At 40.0% G+C, this 27,753-nt stretch overlaps 1 pseudogene; it reads left to right on the forward strand.

Annotated features, from left to right (window-relative positions):
• Window positions 1–25,035: 25,035 nt before the first annotated feature.
• Window positions 25,036–26,590, forward strand: LOC123457382 (annotated as a pseudogene).
• The last annotated feature ends 1,163 nt before the right edge of the window (window positions 26,591–27,753 follow it).

Genomic DNA, 27,753 nt, shown 5'->3' on the forward strand with positions numbered 1-27,753 from the left:
CTGATAATAAAACCCGATTCAAGTAATCTATGATTTGGGGCTGGAGAGAAGGGTTAGAAGTTAAGGCACTTGCATGTGAAGCCTGGGGATTCAGGTTTGATTCCCCATACCAATGTAAGCCAGATTCACTAGGTGGTTCCTGCTTTAGGAGTATTTTTTTGCAGTGGCTACAGGCTTCCCCCCACCCCATCTATCTCTGTTTATCCGTCTGCCTTTCTCTTTTTCAAATAACTAAATTAAGCATTTGAAAAGTTTATGGTTGGAAAGACATAGTCCCTGAAGGAAGCTATTAGGGTGATGTGACTAAATGAATATGTTATACCTACCAAATTTCTCTCTTGGTGACTATTGAGGAGGCACTAAAGTCATCAGAGTTCTGAGAAAAAGTGACTGCTGTGATGGAGAGACGGCTTAGCGGTTAAGGGGCTTGCCTGTAAACCAAAAGACAAAGGTTCAAGTCCCTAGAACTCATATAAGCCAGATGTACAAGGTAGTGTTTGCATCTGGAATTTGCTTGCAGCAGCTGGAGGCACAGGTGTGCCCATTCTCTCTCTCTCTTGTTCTCTCTCTATTTCTTTATCTGTCATAAATAAATAAATAATAAATACATAAATATATTTTAAAAATAAAAAGTGACTGCTGAGTTCTCAACACTAAATTAGACATCAATGGCACCTAATGCAAAGCTCAGGAACAACACAGAAGAAGTGCTAAAAGGGCTTTGGAAAGCTATCTTCTGGACACCTTGCACTCTGCATTCATGAGCATACTTTTTATTCATGACTTCACAGCAGGCGTCATCACTTGCACAAGACTGCCATGATATTGGACACATCAACATTTCCAGGTGAATGATGAAGGAGGTCAAAAGGACATCAAAATAGAAGAGGGACAAGCTTGATAAGAAGTACTTCAGTGGAAGGACAATACAAAAGAAAGAATTAAAGATGAAAAGAGAAGAGAATTATGATCAAAGTACACTATGGACCGGCATGGAAACTGTCAATAAAAGTATTTTGAAAAGGTACAAATAAAGGGATTGAGAAGATGGCACAGCCACTAAAGTTGCTTGGCTACAAACCATGTTCAGTTCTCAAATCATGCATATGTAAGCAGATGAAAACACTGACAAAATAAATTCTCACATTCGTTTACAGCAGCAAAGAGAACTTCTGCACTCATACTTCTCCTACACATATAAATAATCAATAAAAACACACATAAAGTAATAAATAATCCTTAATGTACAAGAAAATTAATGAGGTCAGAAATCTAGTTACATGCTGGAGAGATTGCTTAATGGTTAAGGCTCTTGCCTGCGAAGCCAAAGGACCCAGGTTCGATTCCCCAGGAACCATGTAAGCCAGATGCAAAAGGGACACACATATCTGGTGTTCGTGTGCAGTGGCTAGAGGTCCTGGTGTGCCCATTCTCTCTGTGTGTCTGTCTCTCTTCTGTCTCCCTGCTTGCAAATAGATAAATAATTTAAAAAAATCAACACCTTTAATCACAGAAATAGGAAGGCAAAGGTTCAAGGATCCCTGGAATTCAAGGCCAGCCCTAGACTAGAGAGTAAGTTCCACATCAGATTCTGTTAGAATGAGTCCCTATCTAGAAAACAAATAGAGAAATGTACACACATAGTAAGCTCTGCATGAATGTACCTACAACTGAATGAACTTCCTGTAAGTGAGCAAAAAATCTTAATAAAGATGTGCCCAATGAATCAGAAATCAAACCACTGAAAACTTGCCCATGACAAATAATGATTCACCTGTAAGGCCAATGCCCTTTCTAAGAAAAAAACAAACAAACAAACTACCTCTAGCATTAATATTATTAGAGGCATTACCTGTTTGTTGACACATCTTAAAGAACTGCAGTAGGTAACATAATCATTTTTCCTTTAATTGGGGACTTGTATGAATGACTAAATGGAGGATAATTATCTCTTACTTCCAACCAGTGTAATTGACCTGCCAGTGAAGAGTCTGGAATAATTTAATAGTTGAGAATATCTTCTGGATCTAAAACTTTTTAATTCCCTATCAAAACTTTATCCTCATAGACTAATCAATAAAAAACAGAATTAATAATTTTGGTTGAAGTAGCTTAGGAGAACAAAAACTCCTCTGAATGAATTTAACAGACCTATTACTGTTATAAATTGACCCAATAAAATTGATCAAACCAAGTAACCCCATGATAAGAGCACTAGCCCATTATAGACTCCAGCAATAGGGTTTACGACCTCAAGGCTGGATTAGGGCATCCCAAAGGCATCTGTCCTCACTAACTCATACATGAGAATAAACATGACTGGTTTTAATGAACCGGCATTTAGCTATAATGTCATTGACAGAAACCAACCATGCCCTCCCTGATCTGAGGGAAATCTAAAGTAGTGTCTGGTTTTGATGTAGAATAAACTTCAGACCTGTAAAGAGTATTTTTTTTTTTATTTGAGAGTGACAGACACAGAGAGAAAGGCAGATAGAGGGAGAGAGAGAATGGGCGTGCCAGGGCTTCCAGCCTCTGCAAATGAACTCCAGACGTGTGCACCCCCTTGTGCATCTGGCTAACGTGGGACCTGGGGAACCAAGCCTCGAACCGGGGTCCTTAGGCTTCACAGGCAAGCGCTTAACCGCTAAGCCATCTCTCCAGCCCCTGTAAAGAGTATTTTTATTGATGAACATGTAAATATTATTCTTTATAAATGTCCAAACTACTACTATATTTTTAGGTACTTTTATAATTCCCTTATTCAAGAATGATTAATCTTAGATTTCATAAATAAAACGTTAATCTTGTTATTTCTATTTTTATGAATTTAAGCATCATACCCAAGGTTCCAATATAATCAATTAAGGAATAAAATATTTAAAAATTTTTTCTACCCCTAGCATTAACTCTTTGAATATGATATGTATTATTACATATTGTGACATTTTATAATACCCCTTATATGCAGAAATATGTTTGAAAAAGAAGAGTCACTTTGATCAGGCCATAGAAGCACATGCCTTTAGGACCAGCACTATGGAGGTTTAACCTGGTTGGTCACCATGAGTTTGAGGCCAGCCTGAGGTACAGTGAGAGTCTGCCTCAATAATAAATTCAGAGTTACTCTGATAGAAGAAACCACAGAGGATTAAGCCTTTTTATTACTAGAATGTTAGGATTTGAACCTATTCTTAAATATGTCTATACTACAAAGGCTGCTATAAGTGGAATCAGATAATTAAGCTGACAGGCCCATCCACTGAAACTGTTGGTTTGTATCCTTCCTGTACACAGAAAATTTTTGAGTAATGTCTACTTTAATAACAGTAATCTAAGGGTCCCTAATCACCATCTTAGTTATCATGCTTTAGTTATATTAGCAGGCCTTGAAATGCACAAGTTAGTAATTATCACAATTCTAATAAAAATATCAAAGTCCATCCCCACATAAGTAGCAGGGGAGTATTTTCAGACACAAGAAACCACCTCAATCCTTCTCTTACCAGCCATTTGAATCACATTATACATTCAAGGCCAGGGACATTTACATAAATAAGAAAAATTATATCCCTGATCATAACATTATCACTAGTAATGAAACTGGGCCTGTTACCATTCCACTTCTGAAAACCAGAAGCACTCAAGAGGTAGCATTAACACATTTTAAAACTATTACCAGCATCACAGAAACTAATACCTTCTAAACCCTACAATTTATCTAAATTATTGGTAGCTGAGGAAGATGAAGACAAACACAATCATGAAAAATCCCATTTTTAAATTTTATTTATTTATTTATTTGAGAGCAACAAACAGAGAAAGAAAGAGAGAGAGAGAGAGAGAGAGAGGGAGGGAGGGAGGGAGGGAGAATGGGTGCACCAGGGCCTCCAGCCACTGCAAAGGGACTCCAGACACCTGCACCCCCTTGTGCATCTGGCTAACGTGGGTTCTGGGGAATCGAGCCTCAAACCAGGGTCCCTAGGCTTCACAGGCAAATGCTTAACTACTAAGCCATCTCTCCAGCCCTGTGTTTGTTTGTCCTAGCTTTTCAACCACCCCTGCCCCCTGCTCCCAACATGGCCTTGTTTTCCCACTGCCTGGGTGACCTAGTGTAACCAGACCCTTCTCCTGCTCTTGATTGGCCCCTGGCCTGGCCTGTCTTGGCTTTTCTTCCCTTTTGCCTACCTGGCCTTGCTTTCCACCTGGACTGACCTTGCTTTTCTCCCTTTCTTGCCTGGACATGCCTTCCCCTTGCTTGGCCTCATCTTGTCTTCCCCAGCCCTAGCCTGCCTTCTCTTACTCTCCCTCAGGCCTATGTTGCCTTACGCCTGCCTTCTGTCTGGACTTCATTCTCTTGGCCTTCCTCATTACATGGTGTCAGGTCCTCTGTTTCCCTGCTTTGCCTCAAGTGTGGTCTTGTCTGGCCTGGCCTTCTCCTGAATGGATTTGCCTTCTGCCTTTCCTTTCCTTGTCTGGCCTGTTCTCCTGTCCCCTCATCTTTGCACTTGCCCGTCCTTCTCCCTTGTCTGACCATGCCTTCCTCCTGCCTTTCTCAGGCCTCCTTCCACCTGCCCTCACCTTCCTTCTGGTTTGGCTTAGCCTTGGTTCCCCCAGTCCTGGCCTGGATAATCCCTTGCCTTCTCCTTGGCCTGGCCTTTTCTGGTCTGTTTTTTAATTTTCTCCTTCCTTGTCTAGCTTCTTGCCTATCTTTCACCTTGCCTGTTCTTGTTTGGCCTTATCTTTTCCCTTGCCATGTCCAGCATTGCTTTCTCCCCTTTTGTTGCATTTCACCTGTCCTGGTCTCACATTTTCAGGTCCAAGTGTGACCTTGTTTTCACCCTTGCCTTGCACTCCATACTTTGTGGCCATTGCTCGCTGGAGCTTGCCTGACATCCTTTGCTGTCCACCTTGCCTGGTCTCTCCGTTCCTTTCCTTTTTCCTTTCCCTTTTCCTTTCCCTTTTCCTTTCCTTTTTCTTTTCCTTTCCCCTTTCCTTTCCTCTCCTCTCCTCTCCTTTCCCCTTTCCTCTCCTTTCCCCTTTCCTTTCCTCTCCTCTCCCCTCCCCTGCCCTCCCCTCCTCTCCCCTCCCCTCCCCTTTCCTTTCCTTTCCTTCCTGTGTCCTGGCCTGGCATGGTTTTCACACTTACTGGGCCAGGCCTTGCCTGTTCCTTTGCTCCCTCCTTTGCCTTCCTTTTGCCTGACTTGGTCCATCCTTCTTACTTGCCTAGTCTGGCTTTGTTTATCCATGTCTGTTGTCCCTGGCCTTGGCCAGTTCTCACTCTTGCTTTACCTGGCAGTTGTCTTTACTATAAGATTGTTTTCTCATGACCTTGCCTTCTTACTTCCTGTCTGATGATTTTGTATCTCAATACATGGTGGAGTTATCTTAGCTCTTTTTTTTTTTTAAGGTAGGGTTTCAATGTAGCCCAGGCTGTCCTATAACTCACTCTGTCACCCAGGTTGGGATCAAACAGTGATTCTCCTGCCTCAGCCTGCATACTACTGGGTTTAAAGGTGTGATCTGCTTTCTGGATAATGACTGATATTACTTCCTTCTTTCCAAGACATGAGCTACTACTCCTACTCAAAGCTGTGAAGCCCTCTGCACCTTACATTTCAGAGGCTGTCTCTGCAAGTGGATGGAGTGATTGGGAGAGAAAGTGGGTTGGATGAGGGGTACTTCCATGAGATGGAAGGTACACATCATATGCACACAGTGAAGAAAGTAGGGGGCTCCCTGCACCCCACACTCCACACTTCAGAGGTTTCTGTCTTCAGAAACAGAAGCAGCAGCTCATGTGGTTCCCAAGTGGTAGGGAGCCTCAGCACTACTTGTTTTCTGGGGCATTGGGCAATATGGGTGGGGATCAGCTGCCTATAAAAGGACACTGAGATAGTCCAAGGCCTAGCCTCACTCCTTAGCAGAAGACAATGACACTTGAGAATGTGACCTAAGGATAATTTAGTTCCTTCTCACAGGTATGTAATCTGGATTAACATGGTGCTCTCTGCTGGTGAGGCCACACTCCACCCTTGAAATCTGTATTCTAGCACCTTCCCCCTGTGTATCCAGCATCCACAAAGTATCTGTGGAGCAGGTCTCCAGCCACAGAGCATGTCCAGTTGGAATGGTTGTGGAGGTCAATTCCTGAGTCCTGAGTCTGTTCTTGTAAAGACAAAGACCAGTGGTAATTTTTGTAAAACTAAGACCATTAAGTACAATCTTTTCAGGTTCTGTTGTCAGTTCTTGGCCATGTAAGTCTTCCAGTGGTCTGCAGAAGAATCAGCTTCAGTAGCATGAAATTTGAATTCCTATAATCATTAGTAAGGGTGAATATTTGTGTTTCATTTTGCATTTTTGAGGGCATGTTTTGAGGTCAATCAGTTGATTGTTTGGTGGTCATAGGTTTTCTTTCCTGAATGCCATATTCCCTTTCCCATCACTTCATTTTTTGGATTTATCTTACATTTTTGTGGTTGTTCTTTGTAGATGTTAATTGTGTGGGTTGCAGATTACTTCTCTGAGAGTATTGAGGAGATTCCTTTGGGGAATATTGGTCTATGCAAGTCTCAAAATTACTACTGATTTGTAATGATCTTGCATGAATGGCAGATCAATTGTACTTGCCACGTTAGAGGTGTTTGATCCTTATTGTTTTATTTAAACTGCCTATACTGGTTTTGCTTTACTCCCTGCCTTCCTTTGGCCTGTCTAGGCATGGCCATTGCTTACATGGCTCTGCTGTTCCCTAACCTTAATCCCTCATGTTTCACCTAGTCTTGTCTTCCTCTAGGTCTGCATTCCTCTTCCCTTGCCTTCTTCCTGGCTTTGTCTTCACTTACATGGGATAGTCTTCCACCTTGCCTGGCCTTGCCTCCCTTCCCTGTCTTTCTGCTGAAGTTGAGCTTCAGTTTCCACCCGGGTATTCATGCGTGCTGGAGAATTGAACCTAAGTAGAGGTTTTACAAGCAAGCGCATTTCATTTCCCCAGCCTCTGTTTTAAGCAGGGTCTTATTCTATAGTCCAAGTGGACATGTAACTCATGGTGTTGGCTAGACTAGCCTTACAGCTGCAGGAATATTCATAGCCCAGGGTCCTATGTCATAGGTTTACCAGCTTGATCTAACATGCCCCATTTACTCTATCTCTTTTGGTTATTTGTGTGTAAGAAGATAAACTTGACATGGTCACTTGATGTAAAAAGTATTTTGTTATCATCTCTGCCTCTTGGAGGCATGTAGAAATGCCCACCATCATTTGTGGTTGTGACAACTTGTTGTGGGAGACTCTGAGTAGTGCCTGGTAAGAAGTCAGGATGCTACCAATGCTGCCCTATTCTGTGCAGGACAATCAAGAACAAAGTATTGTGGAGACCTAAATACCATACTAATGTGAATGAGAAGGACCAAGAAAAACTTGAAAAGCAGCTTGTGTGGACTGGAGGAAAAAAAAGTAACTATTGCATATTTGTTAGAAATCTGGTTGAATATCTGAATCTTTTGCACATTTTTAAACATGTGAATTGCATATAGTAAAAGACTAGAGTAAGATTTCTCCATTCTACCATTGTGTTGAAACTAATTTAGTTTTTACTTTCAAATTCTACTTTCCTTGCATTTATTCTGCCTGCGTTTTATAACTTTTCCTTTTCAGCAATTAGCTCTTTAAAATTTTCCCCTTTCTTATTTTCCATTTAAATATATCGAGCCATAAGAGTGATGTTACAAAGAGTGATGGATATCACTCAATCTACTTTTTGTTTTATGACATGAAATACATACCTACAATGTTTTTCCTTTTCATAGCCTGTTTGCTACATGTGTTTCTTCGTATCCACTCATTTACCTGTTTGGCTACATAGTGTTTCCTTTTTTGAAAAAAAATATATTTTTTTGCAAGGAGAGAGAGAGAGAGAATGGGTATGTCAAGGACTCTAGCCACCGCATACAAACACTAGACACATGTGCCCCTTGTACATTTGGCTTACATGGGTCTTGGGGAATTGAACCTGGGTCATTTGGCTTAACCGCTAAGCCATCTCTCCAGCCTAGTTTGGTATTTCTTCATAGGTGAGTGATATTTCATTTCTGGGATTATTCATTATTGTTGAACAAAAGTGTGTTAATTTTTTTAGAAAAAGATTTTGGGTATGAAAACAAAAATGTTAACCTGGTTCTCATTCTGAAATTGCTCATGATTTTTTTCAGAACTTCATGACTTAACAGAAGTGAAATCAAATGGAATCATGTGATTATTTAACTCAAGAACTGACACTATGCTCATTCACAGGTTGGCTTTAGGAGTGCTGTGTAAGTCATCCACAATCCACCTCTTTTTCAGACTAGGTCTTTATTTTCATTTGAGCTCACCAACTCACCAAGTAGTAGGTTGGCGAGCCAGTGAGCTCCAGAAATCCTTCTGTCTCCTCATACCTGAAGGTCACAGAAAAGCACAATGTGTGTATTTTCCTTACATTCTACATTTACCACAGAGGTGCTTTCTCTAACTTTAGACCCGTTACCTGTGTAATTACTCTAAATTTGGTGTAGCCAAAGATGTAAAACTCTTCACTATTCATTTCTCATCTGAATATTTTCTCTTTGCTATTCTTCCTTAAGTCACCAACATTTGTCCTTTTAATCTTCTTCCATGTGGAAACTCAGGGCGGACATAATGGGTGTTCCTTCTAAATTTCCCTACGTAAGCTTCTAGATCTACTTTCCATGCACTTGCAGCTTTACTTTAACCTCTCTTCAAAAGCTTCAATTTCTCTGAAATCAACTTCATGAACTTCCTTCCATGTACTTGCAGCTCTACTATAGCCTTTACCTAAAACAATCAATTTCTCTGAAATTAATGTCATAGACAACACTGTGTTTTCCACATGAGTGTGTGCTTCCTGCCTCCCAGATATCTATGATTCTGCTCTAGCCTCCTTTCCTAGACTGTGATCTCCCTTAAATAAATCCTATAATTTGTGATTTCTCCCATAAATAAACTTAAGAGTTCATAATTTGTCCTTCTTGATTCAGCCTTTATTTATTCTTTATTGATTATAGGACAGAATGCAAAACTTGGGACTTATAAATTGTGGTGAACAATTCTCTAAAATAGGCCATATATTAAGAACACAAAGCAAATCTTAAGAAACACAGGAAAACTGAAGTAATGCTTTGCATTCTGTCTGACCACAATGGAATCAAACTACAAATCAATAGCAAAAAAAGCTATAGAGCATACACAAAATCATGGAAACTGAACAATGCACTACTAAATGATGAACGGGTCAATGACGAAATCAAGAAGGAAATCAAGAAATTCATAGAGTCCAATGATAATGAGAACAAACATACCAAAACCTTTGGGACACAACGCAGGTACTCCTAAGAGGGAAATTATAGCTTTAAGTGTCTATATTAAGAAATTATAAAAGTCTCAAGTAAACAATCTAATGCTTCACCTTAAAGCCATGAAAAAGAAGAACAAGGCAAACCAAAAATCAGTAGATGGGAAGAAATAATAAAGATTGGGGCAGAAATTAATGAAATAAAAACCAAAAAAAAAAAAAATAACCCAAAGAATCAATCAAACAAAGAGTAGGTTCCTTGAAAGGATAAACAAGATTGACAGACCCTTAACAAATCTGATGAAAAGGAACACAGAAGAGACACAAATTAATAAAATTAGAGATGAAAAATACAGCATCACAACAGATACCAGAGAAATTTAAAAAAATCATAGGGACATACTATAAGAACATATACTCCACTAAGTTTGAAAATATGAAAGAAATAGATGATTTCCTTGATTTATATGACCTACCTAAATTAAATCAAGATAAGATTGATCACTTAAATATACCTATAACAAGTATAGAGATACAAGCAGTTATCAAAATATCCCAACTAAAAAATGTCTAAGCCCAGATGGATTCACTGGTGAATCTTCCCAGACTTTCTGGAATGAATTAATACCAATGCTTAAGCTTTTCCATACAATAGAAAAAGAAGGAGTCCTACCAAAGTCCTTCTAGGTAGCTAGCATCACCCCGATACCAAAACCAGGCAAAGATAGAACAAAAAGAAAAAGAAAAAGAAAAAGGAAAAGAAAATTACAAATCAATCTCCCTAATGAACAGAGATGCAAAAATTCTCAACAAAATATTGACAAACAGAATACAGGAATATATCAGAAAGATCATTCACCCCGTCCAAGTAGGCTTTATCCCAGAGATGCAGGGATGTTTAAACATATGCAAATCAATAATTGACTGAAAGACAAATATCACGTGATCATCTCATTAGAAACAGAGAAAACATTTGACAAAACCCAATGTCCCTTCACGGTAAAAGTCCTACAGAGAATGGGAATAGAAGGAACATATCTCGACATAATAAAGGCTATTTATGACAAGCCTACAGCCAACAAAATACTAAATGTGGGAAAAATGGAAGCTTTTCCACTAAAATCAGGAACAAGTCAAAGGTGTCCACTGTCCCCACTTTTATTTAATATAATACTAGAAGTGTTAGCCATAGCAATAAGACAAGAGATACACATAAAAGGGTAACAAATTGGAAAAGAAGAAATCAAGTTATTATTTGCAGGTGACATGATTCTACACATAAAAGACCATAAAGACTCTACCAGCAAACTGTTAGAGCTGATCAAAACCTATAGCCATGTAGCAGGATACAAAATAAATACACAGAAATCATCATCCTTCCTATTTGCTAACAACAAACACACAGAGGATGAAATCAGAGAATCACTCCCATTCACAATTGCATCAAAAAAAGTACCTTGGAATAAACCTAACCAAGGAAGTGAATGATCTCTACAATGAAAACTTTCTTTTTTTGGTCATTTTTATTTATTTATTTCAGAGTGACAGAGAGAGAGAGAGAGAGAGAGAGAAAGAGGCAGAGAAAGAAAGAGAGTGGGCATGCCAGGGCCTCCAGCCACTGCAAACAAACTCCAAATGTGTACACCCCCTTGTGCATCTGGCTAACGTGGGTCCTGGGGAATCCAGCCTTGAACCAGGGTTCTTAGGCTTCACAGGCAAGCGCTTAACTGCTAAGCCATCTCGCCAGCCCTACAATGAAAACTTTAAAACACTCAAGCAAGAAATTGCAGAAGACACTAGGAAATACAAAGACATCCCTTGTTCTTGAATCAGTAGAATCAATATTGTGAAAATGGCAATCTTACCAAAAGCAATCTACAAATTTAATGCAATCCCCATCATAATTCCAAAAGGATTCTTCACAGAAATAGAAAAAAATCCAAAAATTCATTTAGAATCACACAAAAACTCGAATAGCTAAAGCAATACTGAGCAACAAAAATAAGGCTGTTGGTATCACCATACCTGACTTTAACCTATGCTGCAGAGCCATAGTAACAAAAACAGCATGATGCTGGCAGAAAAGCAGACATGTAAATCAATGGAACAGATTTGAAGACCCAGATATATACCAAGTCTGGGTAGCTATATCCACCTGTTACTTGACAAAAATGCCAAAAAATACTCATTGGAGAAAAGACAGCTTCTTCAACAAATGGTGCTGGGGAAACTGGATATATATCTATAAAAGGATGATAATAGATTCTTTTCTCTCTCCATGCACAAGAAGTAAATCCATGCAAGGTGTGGTGGTGCACGCCTTTAATCCCAGCACTCAGGAGGCAGAGGTAGGAGGATTGCTGTGAGTTTGAGGCCACCCTGAGACTACAGAGTGATTTCCAGATCAGCCTGAGCTAGATTGAGACCCTACCTCGAAAAAGAAAAAAAAAAAAAGAAAGAAAGAAAGAAAAGAAAAGAGAATTAAGTCCAAATGGATTAAAGACTTGAAACCCTAAAACTGCTGGAGGAAAAGGTAGAGGAACCCTTCAACAAATTGCTCTTGGCAAAGACTTGCTGAGTATAACCCCAGTTGTTCAGGCAATAAAACCACACATTGATTGCTGAGACCTCATGAAATTACAAAGATTTTGTACAGCAAAGGACACTGTCCATAAAGCAAAGAGGCAACCTACAGAATGGGAAAAAAATCTTTGCCAGCTATACATCTGATAGAGGATTAATATCTAGGATATACAAAGAACTCAAAAAGTTAAATAATAAGAAGTTAAACAAGCCAATTAAAACATGGGCTATGGAACTAAATGGAGAGTCCTCAAAAGAAGAAATATGGATGGCATATAAGCATCTAAAAAATGTTCTACATCCCTAGTGATCAGGGAAATGCAGATTAAAACTATATTGAGATTCCATCTCAGTCCTGTCAGATTGGCTACCATCATGAAAACAAATGACCATGAATGCTGGTAAGGAAGTGGAAAAAGAGGAATCCTTCTACACTGTTGGTGGGAATGCAATCTGGTCCAGGCATTGTGGAAATCAGTGTGGAGGTTCCTAAGACAGCTAAAAATAGATCTACCATATGACCCAGCTATAGCACTCCTAGGCAGATAACCTAAGGACTCATTTCATTACCTTAGAGATACTTGCTCAACCATGTTTATTGCTGCTCAATTCACAATAGCTGGGAAATGGAACCAGCCTAGATGTCCCTCAACTGATAAGTGGATAATGCAGATATGGCACATTTATACAATGGAGTTCTACTCAGCGGTAAAGAAAAAAGAATTTATGAAATTTATAGGAAAATGGATGGATCTGGAAAGGATTATACAAAGCAAGGTAACCCAGGCCCTGAAAACCAAACATCACATGGTCTCTCTTATATGTGGATCCTACCTACAGATGACTGGAATTCTGCGTGAGTAGAAAGAAAACTCAGTAGCAAAGGCCAGTAAGCTAGAAAAGAGATAAATGCAATATATTACATAAATGGACTGAAGGACAAAAATTGCATGATCATCTCATTAGATGCAGAAGAAGCATTTGACAAAATCCAACATCCCTTCATGATAAAAGTCCTACAGAGAGTGGGAATAGAAGGAAACTATCTCAATATAATAAGCGCTATTTATGACAAGCCTACAGCCAACATATTACTAAATGGGGAAAAATGGAAGCTTTTCCACTAAAATCAGGAACAAGCCAAAGGTGTCCACTGTCCCCACTTTTATTTAATATAATACTGGATGTCTTAGACAGAGCAATAAGACAAGAGACACACATAAAAGGGTTACAAATGGGAAAAGAAGCGATCATGTTATCATTATTTGCAGATGACATGATTCTATATATAAAGGACCCTAAAGACTCTACCAGCAAACTATTAGAGCTGATAAACTCCTATATACATGTAGCAGGATATAAAATAAACACACAGAAATCAGTAGCCTTCCTATATGCTAAAACACACAAACAAATGGTGAAATCAGACAAGCACTTCCATTCATAATTTCATCAAAATAAAAAAAAAAGTACCTTGGACTAAACCTAACTAAAGAGATGAAGGATCTCTACAATGGAAACTTTAAAATACTCAAGCAAGAAATCACAGAAGACACTAGAAAATGGAAAGACATCCCTTGTTCTTTGAACAGAAGAATCAATAATGTGGAAATGGCAATGTTGCCAAAAGCAATCAACACATTCAATGCAATCCCCATCAAAATTTGAATGGCAGTCTTCACAGAAATAGAAAAAAAAATGAAAAAATCATTTGGAAGCCCAAAATATCTCAAATATCCAAAACAATATACAGCAACAAAAATAAGGCTGGTGATATCACCAAACCTGATTTTAACCTATTCTACAGAACCATAGTAACAAAAACCACACAGTACTGGCACAAAAGCAAACAGGTAGATCAATGGAACAGAATAGTGGACACAGATGTAAGTCCAGGTAGTTATAGCCACCTGATATTCAATAAAAATGGCAAAAATACTCATTGAAGAGAAGACAGCCTCTTCAGCAAATAGTGCTGGGAAAACTGTATATTTATCTGTAGAAGGATGAAAATAGATTCTTCTCTCTCTCCATGCACAAGAATTAAGCCCAAATGGATTAAAGACCTCAACATCAGACCCGAAACTCTGAAACTGCTAGAGGAAAAAGTAGGGGAAACCCTTCAACATATTGGTCTTTGCAAAAACTTTCTGAATATAACCCCAATTGCTCATGCAATAAAACCACATGCTCATGCAATAAAACCACAGATTAACCACTGGGACCTCATGAAATTACAAAGATTTTGTATGGCAAAAGGACACTGTGAATAAAGCAAAGAGACAGCCTACTAATGGGAAAAAACCTTTGCCAGCTACACATCTGATAGAAGAGTAATATCTAGGATATGCAAAGAACTCAAAAAATTAAATAATAAGAAATCAAATCACCCAATTAAAAAATTGGCTGTGGAAATAAATAGAGAGTTCTCTAAAGAAGAAATACAGATGACATATAAACATCTAAAAAATGTTCTATATCCCTAGTCATCAGGGAAATGCAGATTAATACTACATTGAGATTCCATCTCACTCCTGTCAGGTTGGTTACCATCATGTAAACAAATAACTATAAATGCTGACAAGGATGCAGAAAAAGAGGAACCCTTCTACATTGTTGGGGATGCAATCTGTTCCAGCCATTGTGTAAATCAGTGTGGATGTTCCTAGACAGCTAAAAATAGATCTATCATATGACCTAGCTATAGCACTGCTAGGCATATATCCTAAGGACTCATCTCATTTCCTTACAGATACTTGCTCAACCATGTTTTCTGCTGCTCTATTCACAATAGCTGGGAAATGGAAGCAGCCTAGATATCTCTCAACTGATGAGTGGATAATGAAGATATGGCAAATTTACGCAATGGCATTCTACTCACTGATAAAGAAAAATGAAGTTATGAAATTTGCTGGAAAATGAATGGACCTGGAGAGGATTATATTGTGAGGTAACCCAGGCCCAGAAAGCTATATGTCGAATGTTCTCTCTCATATGTGGATCCTAGCTATAGATGATTGGACTTCTGTGTGAATAGGAAAAAATCTCAGTAGCAGAGGCCAGTAAGGAAGAAAGGAGATATAAAGGGAATAGAAAGAAAGGAAGGGGAGTACTTAATAGGATGGTATTGTATATATGTAAGTCAAGAATAGATTAATGGGGTTGAAAAGGCCCAAAGTGAGGTCAGGGTAAGAGAATGAGTAATGGAAGGTAGAGGGAGGGCTAATCAAAATCTAAAAGGATATAAATAAATCATATGGAAACCTACTGTTTTGGACAATGGAACAGCCATAGATTGTTACTAGAAATTTTTCAAATCCAGGTATGGGATACCTTCCAGTAAGTTTTTGGCCAGGGAGATCCCTGATGTCTCCAAAAGATTACAGGCCATTCCCAAGGCCCCTGGTTTCCCACCAGGAATAGATGGTAAGACCCTATTGCCAAAGACTCCACATACTTGGGCTGCACGGCCACTGAGAAATCCTGCTGGAGCTGAGCTGATAAACTCCTCCATGTAGACCAGCTGACACAAAGCTGAAAGAAGCCATTCTGCATGCACTTCAATGAGAGAGAGAGAAATCACCAGTGAAGATACTTAGCAGTGGACACTGCAAGCCTTATGTTTGGCCAACTAGGCCAAATTAGCCAATGGGTAAAATGGTGGCATGTCTGTCATGGTGGATACCAATTGCCCTCTAATTGGACTGGAGGCCTGCTCCATGGGAGGGAATACATCTCTGATGCTGAAAACCTACAATAGGGGTAGCCATGAGCCCTAGGAGTATAACGTCTGCTGCTGTCTGGCTAAATGTTTATACTATGCTTACCAAACTGCCCAGTAATTGCTTCTCTTAAAGTCCATAACCATATATTAATGCTACTCTCACTTTTGGTGGAGAACCTTCTCTTTTCAGATGGCAGTGACCTTGGGATGACTCAGAAGACCTTGTGTCAAGCAAAGTCAAAGTTGTCCTCAGACCTCCACGTGTCCTCTGTGGCATCATGTGCTCATTCACATACAAGATACTTGAATCACATCACTTGTCTCCTTAATGTTCTCATCTAAATTCCTATAGACACCCTAACTACCACATTAACCAATCAATCTAAACATCATTCAAACAAGAGACTTGGCACCTCTGTGCCTGTAATTCCCTGTTCTTCCTTTCCATTCAGTAACTAAACTCTTCTTCCTTTCCTGAAGTGTCAGGATTTTCCCCACACCTGCCTGCCCCTCCCAACCCCTCATCTCTTCACAGGTCTAATGATGTCTCTAAAAAAGTCTCTACCTGCCTATCACCATGGGAACCTTAGACAGACAACTATTCTCAAATTAGAGTCAGTTTATTAAACTCAGGACACTTCCACTTTTGTTAATCACACTTAGTAATGCTCTATATCCATTTGTCACATCCTAAAAGCATTTAGTATTCTGAGTTATGGCCAGAGGCTAGGCAAAGCCAAGACTTCATCTACTGTCCTTCCTGCTTTTTCCTTCTAGCATTTAGTACCTAACAGTGTAGGTTTTTACCTTCTCCTCCCATCCACAGGACAATGAAGAAAATACCGAGAGATGCTGACAATCTTGGGTGATGCTGGAGCTGGGTGTTGGCCTCAGCAGGGCCTGTCACCTGGTGTCCTCACAGCACTGCCCCTTGGGCCCTCCTACCCGCTGCTGAGTGGCTTCACTCACGTGGACAGCCAAGGCTACCTGCCTGCTCGCCATCCTGCTGGATAGAGGCTCAGGAAAATGAACCGTGCTGCTACCTCCACACATTTCCCCACACTCTTTGGTTGAGCCACAGCACTGTGATGTCACAGTCACAGGCCATTCCATCTGCTAGTGGCGTGGGGGAGGCTGGAGCCATCCACTCTGCAGGAGGGGAGGGTGCTTTCATAAGGAATAGGGTGCAGTACTTTGGTACTTTGGAGCAGAAACACTGTAGTTCATGGAGTTTGTGTGCCCCCTGACCACACACCCAGAGAGCAGATGCAGGGGTTCCTGCTACCTGGAATGCAGCTGTATTGGAGCAGGGGCTTTGTAGCTCACAGACCTTGTGCACCCTGTTACTCAGAGAGCAGATATAGAGACTCCTAGAGTCTGAGGAGGCCTCCTGGGACAGTGTGACTCCGGGCCAGAAGATGTTACAAGTTCACTGTGTGTGACTGACAACACTCGGGTCAACCCACAGGGATTGGCTGCACTCAGGCCTGTGTTCTGAGGCCCTGACCTGCTTTCCTTGCCTGCCCTTCTGTTTCAGTCAGGTTTGCATTGCTGGCAGAAATCACCCATCAAAGAGCAGTTTGAGGAGGAAAAAAAAAATTATTTTGGCTTACAGGCTCAAGAGGAAGCTCCACGATGATAGGGTGAAAGGATAGCATGAGCAGAGAGTGGATATCACTTCCTTGCCAAATCAGGTGGACAACTGGAACAAGAGAGTGCACCAAACACTGGCAAAGGGAAACTGGCTATGATACACATAAGCCCAGCAATACACTGCATCTAAGAGGTGTTAGTTCCCAAATCTCCATCAGCTGGGAACCTAGCATTTAGAACACTTAGGTCTATGGGGGACATATGAATCAAACCATCATATCTTCCTTCTTTCTTTCCTTCCTACCATTCTACCCTTCCTCATCTTTTTTCTCCCTCCCTCCCTCCCTCCCTCCCTCCCTCCCTTCCTTCCTTCCTTCCTTCCTTTCTTTCTTTTTTCCTTTATTCCATTGTTTTCCCTTTTTGTTTCATCCCTTCCTTCCCTCCTTCTCTCCCTCCTTCCTTTCTACCTTATTTCCATTCTTCTCCTTTCTTTCCCACTCTTTTTCCTTTTCTTCTATTCTTCTCCTCCCTTCCCCCTCTTTTTTCTCCTTTCCTTCCTTTCTTTTCATACTTTCTTCTTCCTTTCTTTCCTTCCATCTTCCTAGTCTCCTTCCTTCCCACCTCTTTTTCCTTCATTCCATTCTTCATCCTTTCCCCCTTCTTCTCCCTGCCTTCATTTCTTCTTCCCATTATTCTCTTTCCTTTCCCCTCTTTTTTCCTGCTTGCCTTTCTTTTCCTCCTCGTTCCCCTATTTTGCTCCCTTCCTTCCTTCCCTCTTTGTTGGAGACCACTGTCTTCTCTCCATGTTACTGACAACATAATTGTATAAATGTAAATGTGTGTGCCAATGCAGTTTGAGGAATGCAGCTGCTCCTACTCAAATTATACAAAAAATAAGTGAAATCCTAACCACAGTCTCCCATGCTCTGTTTACGATAGCCAGATATCTTCCTAGAAAACAGACCTGTTATCTTTTAACCACATGTCAAAAAGTCAAGTATTCTCAAGACAATTTGTATTATGTCAAAGTCATTATTCATGATGCATCCATAAGCTATTTGTGATATATGCATAAACCTAAGATTAAAAACATGGTAGGCTAAGATTCATTGCCTCTTATCCCAGTTGTGACAGAGAGCCCATCGGTTCGCCCTCTTCTGCATGTCTAATGGGTGTTGTGAGTTTCTTTGTCTATGCATTGCAGTCCCACTTCTAGAACATGAACCCTGTGTCATTGGCCACAGCACCACTTTCCTTCCCCTCCTTTATTTCTCCCTCCCCTCTCCTGTTTGCTCTTGTATTTTGAGATAGGATCACTATATAGTCTAGACTTGCCTTGAACTCTTGACTCTCCTATCTCAGCCAACCACTGAGGTAACATGGGTGTATAACACTCAGTTTTTAGGGGGAAGGTTTGTTTGTGTGTGTGTGGTTTGTGTGAAAGGGGATACATATTTATGTGTAGTTTTACACTTTTTGTGCACATTACTGGTATTTTAAGGGAAAATATGTACCTGAGTATTTGTGGTAGCAACAGTCACAGCCAGTGAACATGGAAAGAAAATTGTATGTCAACAGATAAAGAAAAGGTGGCTTGGTTTGGGCTGGAGAGATGGGTTAGCAGTTAAGGTGCTTGCCTGAAGAGCCTAAGGACCCATGTTCAATAACCTAGATACCACTTTGCCAGATGTACACAGGTGAGGCAAACGCAAGATTGCACATGCCCACTATATGGTGCAAGTGTGTGGAGTTCAATCGCAGTGGCTGAGGCCCTGGCATGCCAATTCTTTGTCCTCTAAGAAAAGGTGGTTCATCAATGCACTCACCTCAACAGAAATTAAAAAAACAGGTTGATGTACATCATGGGTGAGTGTTGAATGCATGAAGCCAAACACCAAATGTCATGCAGTGTTTTATTTCATTTATATAGATAATGTAAAATAGGTAAGTTCACTGAGACAGAAAGAACGTTTGGATATATACAAGTTAAAACAATATGGTAGCCAGGTGTGGTGGCGCAGACCTTTCATTCTAGCACAGGGGAGGCAGAGGTAGGAGGATTGTGGCTGTGAGTTCGAGGCCACCCTGAGAGTACATAATGAATTCCAGGTCAGCCTTACCAGAGTGAGACCCTAAGTAGAAAAGCTAGTAATTTGTAAAATAAAAATAAAATGAGACAGTCAATAGTGGCTTAGGGATGGAGGAGGAAAGTCTACGTTCTAGAGAGGACATCTACATAGTAGCAATGGGTTTCTGAGAAGGTCTCTTTTAATATCTTATTTATTAATATGAAATAGATGAAGAAGGAGAGAGATAAAATGTGTGTACCAAGGCCTACAGCTGCTGCAAATGAACTCCAAACTCATGTGCCACTTCGTGCATCTGGCTTTACATGGGTACTGGGGAATCAAACCTTTGTTCTTTGGCTTTGCAGGCAAGCACCTTAACTGCTAAATCATCTCTGCCACCCTGAGAAGGTCTTTTGATGTTCATGTCACATACAACAACATAAAGTTATGAGACCATAGATGCTACTCCAGGTTTTCGGGTGTAGACGGATCACTTCTTCAAGAAAGAAATGAAGGAAACAGTATGTTTGTGGGCAGAAATGGATAGACCCTTGGGTGGGAAGTGTAAATCCTCTTTTTTTTAAAAAAAAATTATTTTCAAGGAGATAGAGAAGGAGTCAGATAGAGACAGAATGAGTGCACCAGGGTGTCCAGACACTGCAAATGAACTCTAGACACATGCACTACCTTGTACATCTGCCTTTACATGGGTTCGGAGGAAGCAAACCTGGGTCCTTAGGGATGTTTGATGACTCATTTGTTAAGGCACTTGCCTGCAAAGCAGAAGGACCAGGTTTGATTCCACAATACCCATGTAAACCAGATGCACAAGGTGGCACATGCATCTGGAGTTCATTTGCAGAGGCCGAAGGTCCTGGTGTGCCCACCCTGACTCTTTCTCTCCTCCTATTTCTCTTTTCCTCTCTCTCAAATAAATAAAATAATTTAAAAAATAAAGATGAAAACAAATAAAATCAAAAACTCTGCATAAATGGCTCAGTTGGCAAAGTGTAAGCCACTACTGTATGAGGTCCTGAGTTCAAATCCCCAGAATCCATCCATGCAAATACATCGCATAGCACCTTATGCCTAAAATAAATAAAAACAATAAAACAAATAAAATACATTTTAAAACCCATTGCAAACATATGGCAGAAAGTTGAATGATAGGTAAAAGCACAAAATTAAAATGCAAGAGTCCATACCTATGAAACGATGGAATAGATCCCATCCTTATTTTATGACAGCCAAGAATAAAAAGGAATAAGATGAAAGTGTCTTGGGAAAAATAACTTCAAATGGGGGCTGGAGTGATGGCTCAGCAGTTAAGTCACTTTGCTGTGAAGCCTAAGGACCCAAGTTCAATTCCCCGGTACACATACAAAGCCAAATGCACAAGGTGGGGCATGCATCTGGAGTTCATTTAAAGTGACTGGAGGCCATGGCATGCCCATTCTCTGTAACTGCATCTTTTCTCAAATAAATAAATTAAATCTTAATTTTAAAAGTCACAAGGAAACTATCATATACAATTAATTGTATATTAGCTATAACTAATACATAGTAATAATAATTAATATGCAGTAATAAAGAAAAATGAATAAAGTAAAGAAGGTGTCACATACAAGAACTGACTAAGAAAAGTTATTATTATTTTTTCTATTTTTTTATTTTGGAGAGAAAAACAGAGAGCACATGCACAAGAGAGAGAGAATTGGCACACCAGGGCCTCAGCCATTGCAATTGAACTCTAGATGCTTGTGCCACCTAGTGGCCATGTACAACCTTCCTCTTGCCTCACCTTTGTGCATCTGGCTTACTAGGGATCTGGAGAGTCAAACATGGGTCCTTAGGCCATGAACACACAGTGATCCTCCTACCTCTGGCTCATGAGAGCTAGGGGTAAAGGCATACACTACCATGCCCACCTTCATTCTTTGGTGTGTGCAAATGTTCTATGGTCCTGACACCTCCAACATTCCATGGTCTACATTGCAACTTAGGGTTTACATTCAAAGATTCATACAGTTTAGCACTCAGGAGGCAGAGGTAGGTGGATCATCATGAGCTCAAGGCCACCCTGAGACTATATAGTGAATTCCAGGTCAGCTTTCATGATCCCCAACCCAGCAACACACAAGTAATGTGGCAAGGTTGGAATGAGAGCTGGCACCTCATGGAACATAGCTGTTATGGGTTCTGTATGCTGACAGTGGGGAGCAGAGAGACCATCTTCAAACACTGTTCCTTCAGATCTAATTCACATTTTTCAACTCTTGAGCCTTCAGTGGGTTCAGTCTTACAGTCAGGATATCTTGTTATCCCCATGATAACCAGAGTAGTTTCCTTAACTCCTTCCTTCCTTCCTTCCTTCCTTCCTTCCTTCCTTCCTTCCTTCCTTCCTTCCTTCCTTCCTTCCTTTCTTCCCTTCTTTGAGAGATAATGGGGGCACCAGGGCTTCTAGCTGCTGCAAACAAACTCCCGATGCATGCACCACCTAGTACATCTGGATTACCTGGGTGCTGAAGAATTGAACCTGGGTTCTTAGGCTTTGCAAGCAAGTGTTTTTACTGCTGAACCATTTCTCTGGCCCTTAAATTTTTCTGGTTTATTTATTTATTTACTCATTTATTTACAAGCACTGAAAAATAGAAAGAAAAAGAGAGAGAAAGAGTGAGAATGAGTATGCCAGGGCCTCTAACCACTGCAAACAAATTCCAGACACATGCACCACTTTGAACATCTGGCTTTATGTAGGTACTGGGAATTGAACCCAGGTCAGTAGGCTTTGCATGCAAGCACCTTAACCAATGAGCCATATCACCAGGCATGTTTTCTCCCTTTTATGCAGTCCAGAGTCCCATCCCATGGAATGGTACCACCCATAGTTAGGCTGAATCTTCCCACCTATTTTAGAAATTCCCTCATAAGCATGACTCAAGGATTTTGAGCATGGCAATTTAAGTCCCTTCAAGTTAACAACCACAAAAAAAACCAAATCAGTCCCCATTGTATGGTAAAGCTTTAATTTTATAGAAAGCTTATTATATATACACACAAATAATAAATAAATAAATAAATAAACAAATAGACAAATTAATCCATATCTACTGAGTATTCCATTCATAGAGGCACACATGATATGGAAACAGCCATACCTCTTCAGGGGCACACATACACATTCAAGCACACTCATGAATACATATAACACACATGACCATGTATGACATAAATGAATATGTATAACACACACAAATATGTATAACACACATGAACATATATGACCCACATGAACATGTATAACACACATGAATGTGTATAACACCCATGAATATGTAAAACACACACAGATATGCATGCATACCCACATACATGTATATGCATTGACTATATATACATATATGGAATGCATACAACAACATACACATATAAGTGCCCACAGACCACAGACTTACATATGAATGTATACATATATATAAATGCATGCACTTGTATGCACATACCACACATAGGCAAATAGAGACTGACACATGTATCGATACACACCCATACATGCACCCCTCATACAAATATCAACACACATGCATGTACACACAGACACACACAATATACCACAGAAGCATGGTCCACACTTATAGTCCCATACACAGATATTTACACACACACATGAACACAAAAACACCCTTGTACCTAATTCACACACATACAAAATGGGATAATTTTTTACTATGAAAGCTGAATTTTACTTAAAACATGTTTTTCTTCTTCATTAGTTTAGTAATCAAAGTCAGCCAAAGGATCTATCAAATGTATTTTTTTTGTTTTAGATAAAGTAAGAGTGAGAGAGAATTGGCACACTAGGGTCTCAGCCACTGCAAAAGAATTCCAGCTACTTGCACCACCTAGTGGATATGTGCAACCTTACACTTGCCATACCTTTGTCTAACTTATGTGGAATCTGGGAAGTTGAACATTGGTTCCTAGGCTTCACAGGCAAGCACCTTAACCACTAAGACATCTCTCCAGCCCCAAATGTTTTTTTGTTTGTTCGTTTGTTTTGTTTTCTTAGTGTGGGAACTCAGTAAAATCCAAGTCATGTGGCACATGGGTGGGTGACAGCAGATGATGGAGAAAATGGCTAAATCGTGCATGATCCTCTCCTAAGACATGTTGGATGGGCAATATGGTCAGCTCAGCCATCCTATACACTATGGATCCTGAGCAGAAGCTGCCATCTGGCGCTCTCATTTTTTTTTTTGGCATAAAATTTATGCCTGTCTCTCAGTATGACAATCACCTTCTAGCAACTAAGAAGGAACCCCAATTTTCTAAACTGTATTTTCATCTCTCAGTCATTCCTTTACACACCTTTCATCCCAGAACTTAGGTGGTAAATTCCGGGTCAGCCTAGGCTGGAGCTCAAACCTACCTCAAAAACAAAAACAAAAATAAAAACAAAACCCTCCCCAGTCTGGTTCCCTGTGCAGTGGGAGGGTGAACACACAGCAGTCTGGAATGAGAATGAGTAGGCCAGACCCCTGTTGCCAGGTTCCTCCCACCTCCCTGATCTGGGTTCCCTGTGCCTGTCAATGTGTGGGCGGGCATGGCAGTGTGCAGCGAGGAGGCCAGGCCCCTGTTCCTGGGATCTTCTCACCTCTCTGGTCTGGGTTCCCTGTGATGGTCTGTGAGCTGGAGGGCATGGCATGGAATAACTAGGCCAGATGCCTGTTCCCTGGCTCCTCCCAGTACCCTGGTCCTGGTAGATCCCATTGTACCTTGCTTGGGCAGGCCTGGTCCCTGTGTGAGCTGTAAAATCAGGACTTTTGTTCTGGTATCCTGACTGGCCACTGGGTACCAACATCCCTGTTAACCTGATGCAGAAGGTGCATGGGTCAAAGTACAAAAACTTGCTTCCTCCTCAATAAAATAAAAAGTCTTCCTAAAATGGGTAGACAACAATGCATAAAAGCCAACAAAAGTCAGAAAAAGGACAGATCGCCACCAAGAATGCCTAGTGTGACAATGGAAGCCTCCAATTAAATCCTAAAGAAATCAACAAAAAAAAATCATTCACAAAATGAAAACACAACAACCAACAACACCCTGATCAAAAAAATAAATAAAATAACTGAACTGGAAGCAAACCATCAAGGAACCAGCAGTTGTATCAATGAAATTGAACAGAATATTTCCTGGAGCATTCAGCTTTTGACAGTAGGCTCAACTTGATTGAAGAAAACATTAGAACGCTCCCAAGAGATATGAATTAATTGAAGGTAAGTCAAGAAATGGAAGCTCTCAACAACCAATTGATTAAGCTCAATGAAGACTGAACAAATGCAAGAATGAACTCCAGGAAGCACCAAGAAAATCAGAACTCGAACTTGTACCTCAAAAAAGAGATGGACATGATGCAAAGTAACACAACAGAAGACAAAAACCAAATAGATATTATAAAAACCTCTTTAGAACCCCTTACCAATAGAGTTACTCATGTGAAAGAAAGAACCTCTGATCTGGAACATAAGACAGAAGGAATTGATTGGGAGGGCAAAAAACTTTGCTAAGTTCAAAAAATCAAGTGAGGAGTGATTTCAAGAGCAGTGTGGTGGACAGAGTGCTGGCCGAGACCGGAAAATTGTCCTTGGGAGTTGGCATGCCCCTGCAGCCCCGTGGAGATTATTGGCCACTGGACAGCAATGCAATTATATGAAATCATGGCTAGTTATATACCTGTAGCTACTCAAACATATCCTGTACTTGATGAAAAGGTCACTCAAGATACTTTGTACTGGAACAACTATAAGACTCCTGAACATATTAAGGAATTTGGTGCAGTGTCAAAAGTAGACTTTTCTCCCCAGCCTCCATATAACTATGCGGTCACAGTTTCCTCAAGAACTCATATTTATGGCCAATACTCCCAAGAACCTATAAAAATCTTTTCCCATTTTAAAGACACAGCATACTGTGCTACTTTTCGACATGATGTCCAATTGCTTGTAGCTGGTAGTGAAGATGGTAGAGTTCAGCTTCTTGATATACATGAGAGGGCTCCCCTCAGGCAGTTTGAAGACCATACAAAAGCAGTTCACACAGTAGACTTTACATTTGACAAATACAATGTGGTCTCTGGGGCTGATGATTATGTAGTTAAATTATGGGATATTCCAAATGCCAAAGAGATTCTGACATTCAAAGAACATTCTGACTATGTGTGGTGTGGATGTGCTAGTAAACTGATCTCTTTGTAACAGGGCAATACGATCATACTGTGAAGATGTTTGATGTGTGAACAAGTAAAAATGTTTTCTGTGTCAAGCATGGGCAGGCTGTGGAGAGTGTCCTGCTTTTCCCCTCTGGAGGGTTTCTGGTATCTTCAGGAGTTCATTATGTTAAAGTCTGGGACATGTGTTCAAAGGAGGGTAGTTGCTTGTGTCTTTGAAAAATCATCACAGGGACTGTGACATGTTTATGTTTGAGCAGCTCAGGACAGAGGTTGCTCTCTCGCTCAATGGATAGGAAAGTCAAAGTGTACAGCACAGTGTCCTACAAAGTAGTGCACAGCTTCAATTGATTACACAGATTCAAGTTTAAGTCTTGCACTTGCTCATGAAGATGAGCCAATTGTTGTTGGATGACCAATGGGATAGTGAATGTTAAACATCAGAAATTTGAAACAAAGAAAGATTCTCTTCCAAGGAGAAGGAGGCCTGCATATCGAACTTCTATTAAAGGAAAATATTATATGAAGCATTGGGATGACATTTTTATCAACAGGCCAACAAAGAAGCACCTAGAATGGTATGACAAGGATCTGGAAAACTTTCGGATCTCAAAGGCTCTTGACAGAGCCCTTGAGCCTAACTGTGTAATAAAGACACCTGAGGTTACAGTGTCCATCATAAAGGAGTTAAATCGAAGAGGAGTCCTTGCAAATGCTCTGGTAGGTCAGGATGAAAAGGAAATTACTCGTGTTCTTAATTTTTTGATAAGGAATCTGTCTCAGCCAAGATTGCCCCTGGTTTGATCAATGCTGCTGAAATAATTATTGATATATATCTGCCTGTGATTGGTCAGTCACAAGTAGTTGATAAAATGTTTTTAGTACTTCAAGGACATATAGAAAAAGAGATGGATTACCAGAGAGAACTGCTAGAAACTTTGGGGACAATGGACATGCTTCTTGCCTCCCTGACAAACAATGAAAGCACTTGTGTGCTGGAACACACTCCTGTTGACTTTCTAGAGAGCAAGAAGATAGAGTCATAGTGTTTGCTTCTGGCTTGGAATAGGTTTGACTCCATTAACTATTGGTGAAAAAAAAAATCTCAACACATTAAGAAAGATAGCCAAATTAGTCAAACAAAAAAGAAAAGTCTCAAATTAACAAAATCAGAAATGAAAAAGGAGAGATCACAACAGACATCAAGGAAATTGGAAGAATCATCAGGGCATACTTCCAAAACCTCTACTCCACCATATTAAATAATACAGAATAAATGGTTGGATTCCTAGACACATACCACCTACCAAGACTAACGTCAGAGCAGATTAATCTCCTAAACAAAACTGACATATCCATGGAGACTGAAACGGTGTTAAAAAACCTCCCAAAAAAGAAAAGTTCATGACCAGATGGCTTCTCAGCTGAATTCTATCAAACCTTCACTGAAGAATTGAAACCAATTTTTCTAAAACTGTTCCACATAATCAGAGACCAGGGAATTCTCCCTTGACTCCTTTTATGAAGCTAGCAACACCCTAATACCAAATGAGACAGATGCAACAAGAGAAGAAAACCATAAGTCTATATTTCTAATGAACTTAAATACACAGATCCTAAATAAAATTCTTGCAAACTGAATTTAACAACACATCATTATCCACCTTGAACAAGTAGGCTTCATCCCAGGGATTCAGGGATAGTTTAACATATGGAAATTGGTCAATGTAATACACCACTTTAATAAACATAACCATAAGAACCACATGATCATTTCAATTGATGCAGAGAATACCTTTGACAAAAAACACGGGATCATGATCAAAACATGGGAAAAATGGGAGCCCACTCTCACCAGTGCTCTTCAGCATAGTACCACTGCTGCAAATCAGTAGCTTTTCTATGTGCAAAGGACAAATATACCAGAAAGAAATCAGCGAGGCTTTCCCATTTTCAATATCAACAAAAAATCAAATACCTTGGAAAAACATAAACCAAGAATGTTAAAGACCTATATAATGAGAACATAAAAACATTCAAGAAATAAATAGAGGAGGAGATCAGAAGATGAAAAGTCTCCAATGCTCCTGGATAAGTAGAATTAATATTGTGAAAATGGCAATTCTACCAAAAGCAATACACATATTTAACACAATACCAATAAAAATATCAGCACCATTCTTCACAGAGATTAAAAAAATGATCTCAA

The sequence above is a fragment of the Jaculus jaculus genome, unplaced genomic scaffold (genome assembly GCF_020740685.1).
Source record: "Jaculus jaculus isolate mJacJac1 unplaced genomic scaffold, mJacJac1.mat.Y.cur mat_scaffold_42_1_1262500_arrow_ctg1, whole genome shotgun sequence".
NCBI lineage: Eukaryota > Metazoa > Chordata > Mammalia > Rodentia > Dipodidae > Jaculus > Jaculus jaculus.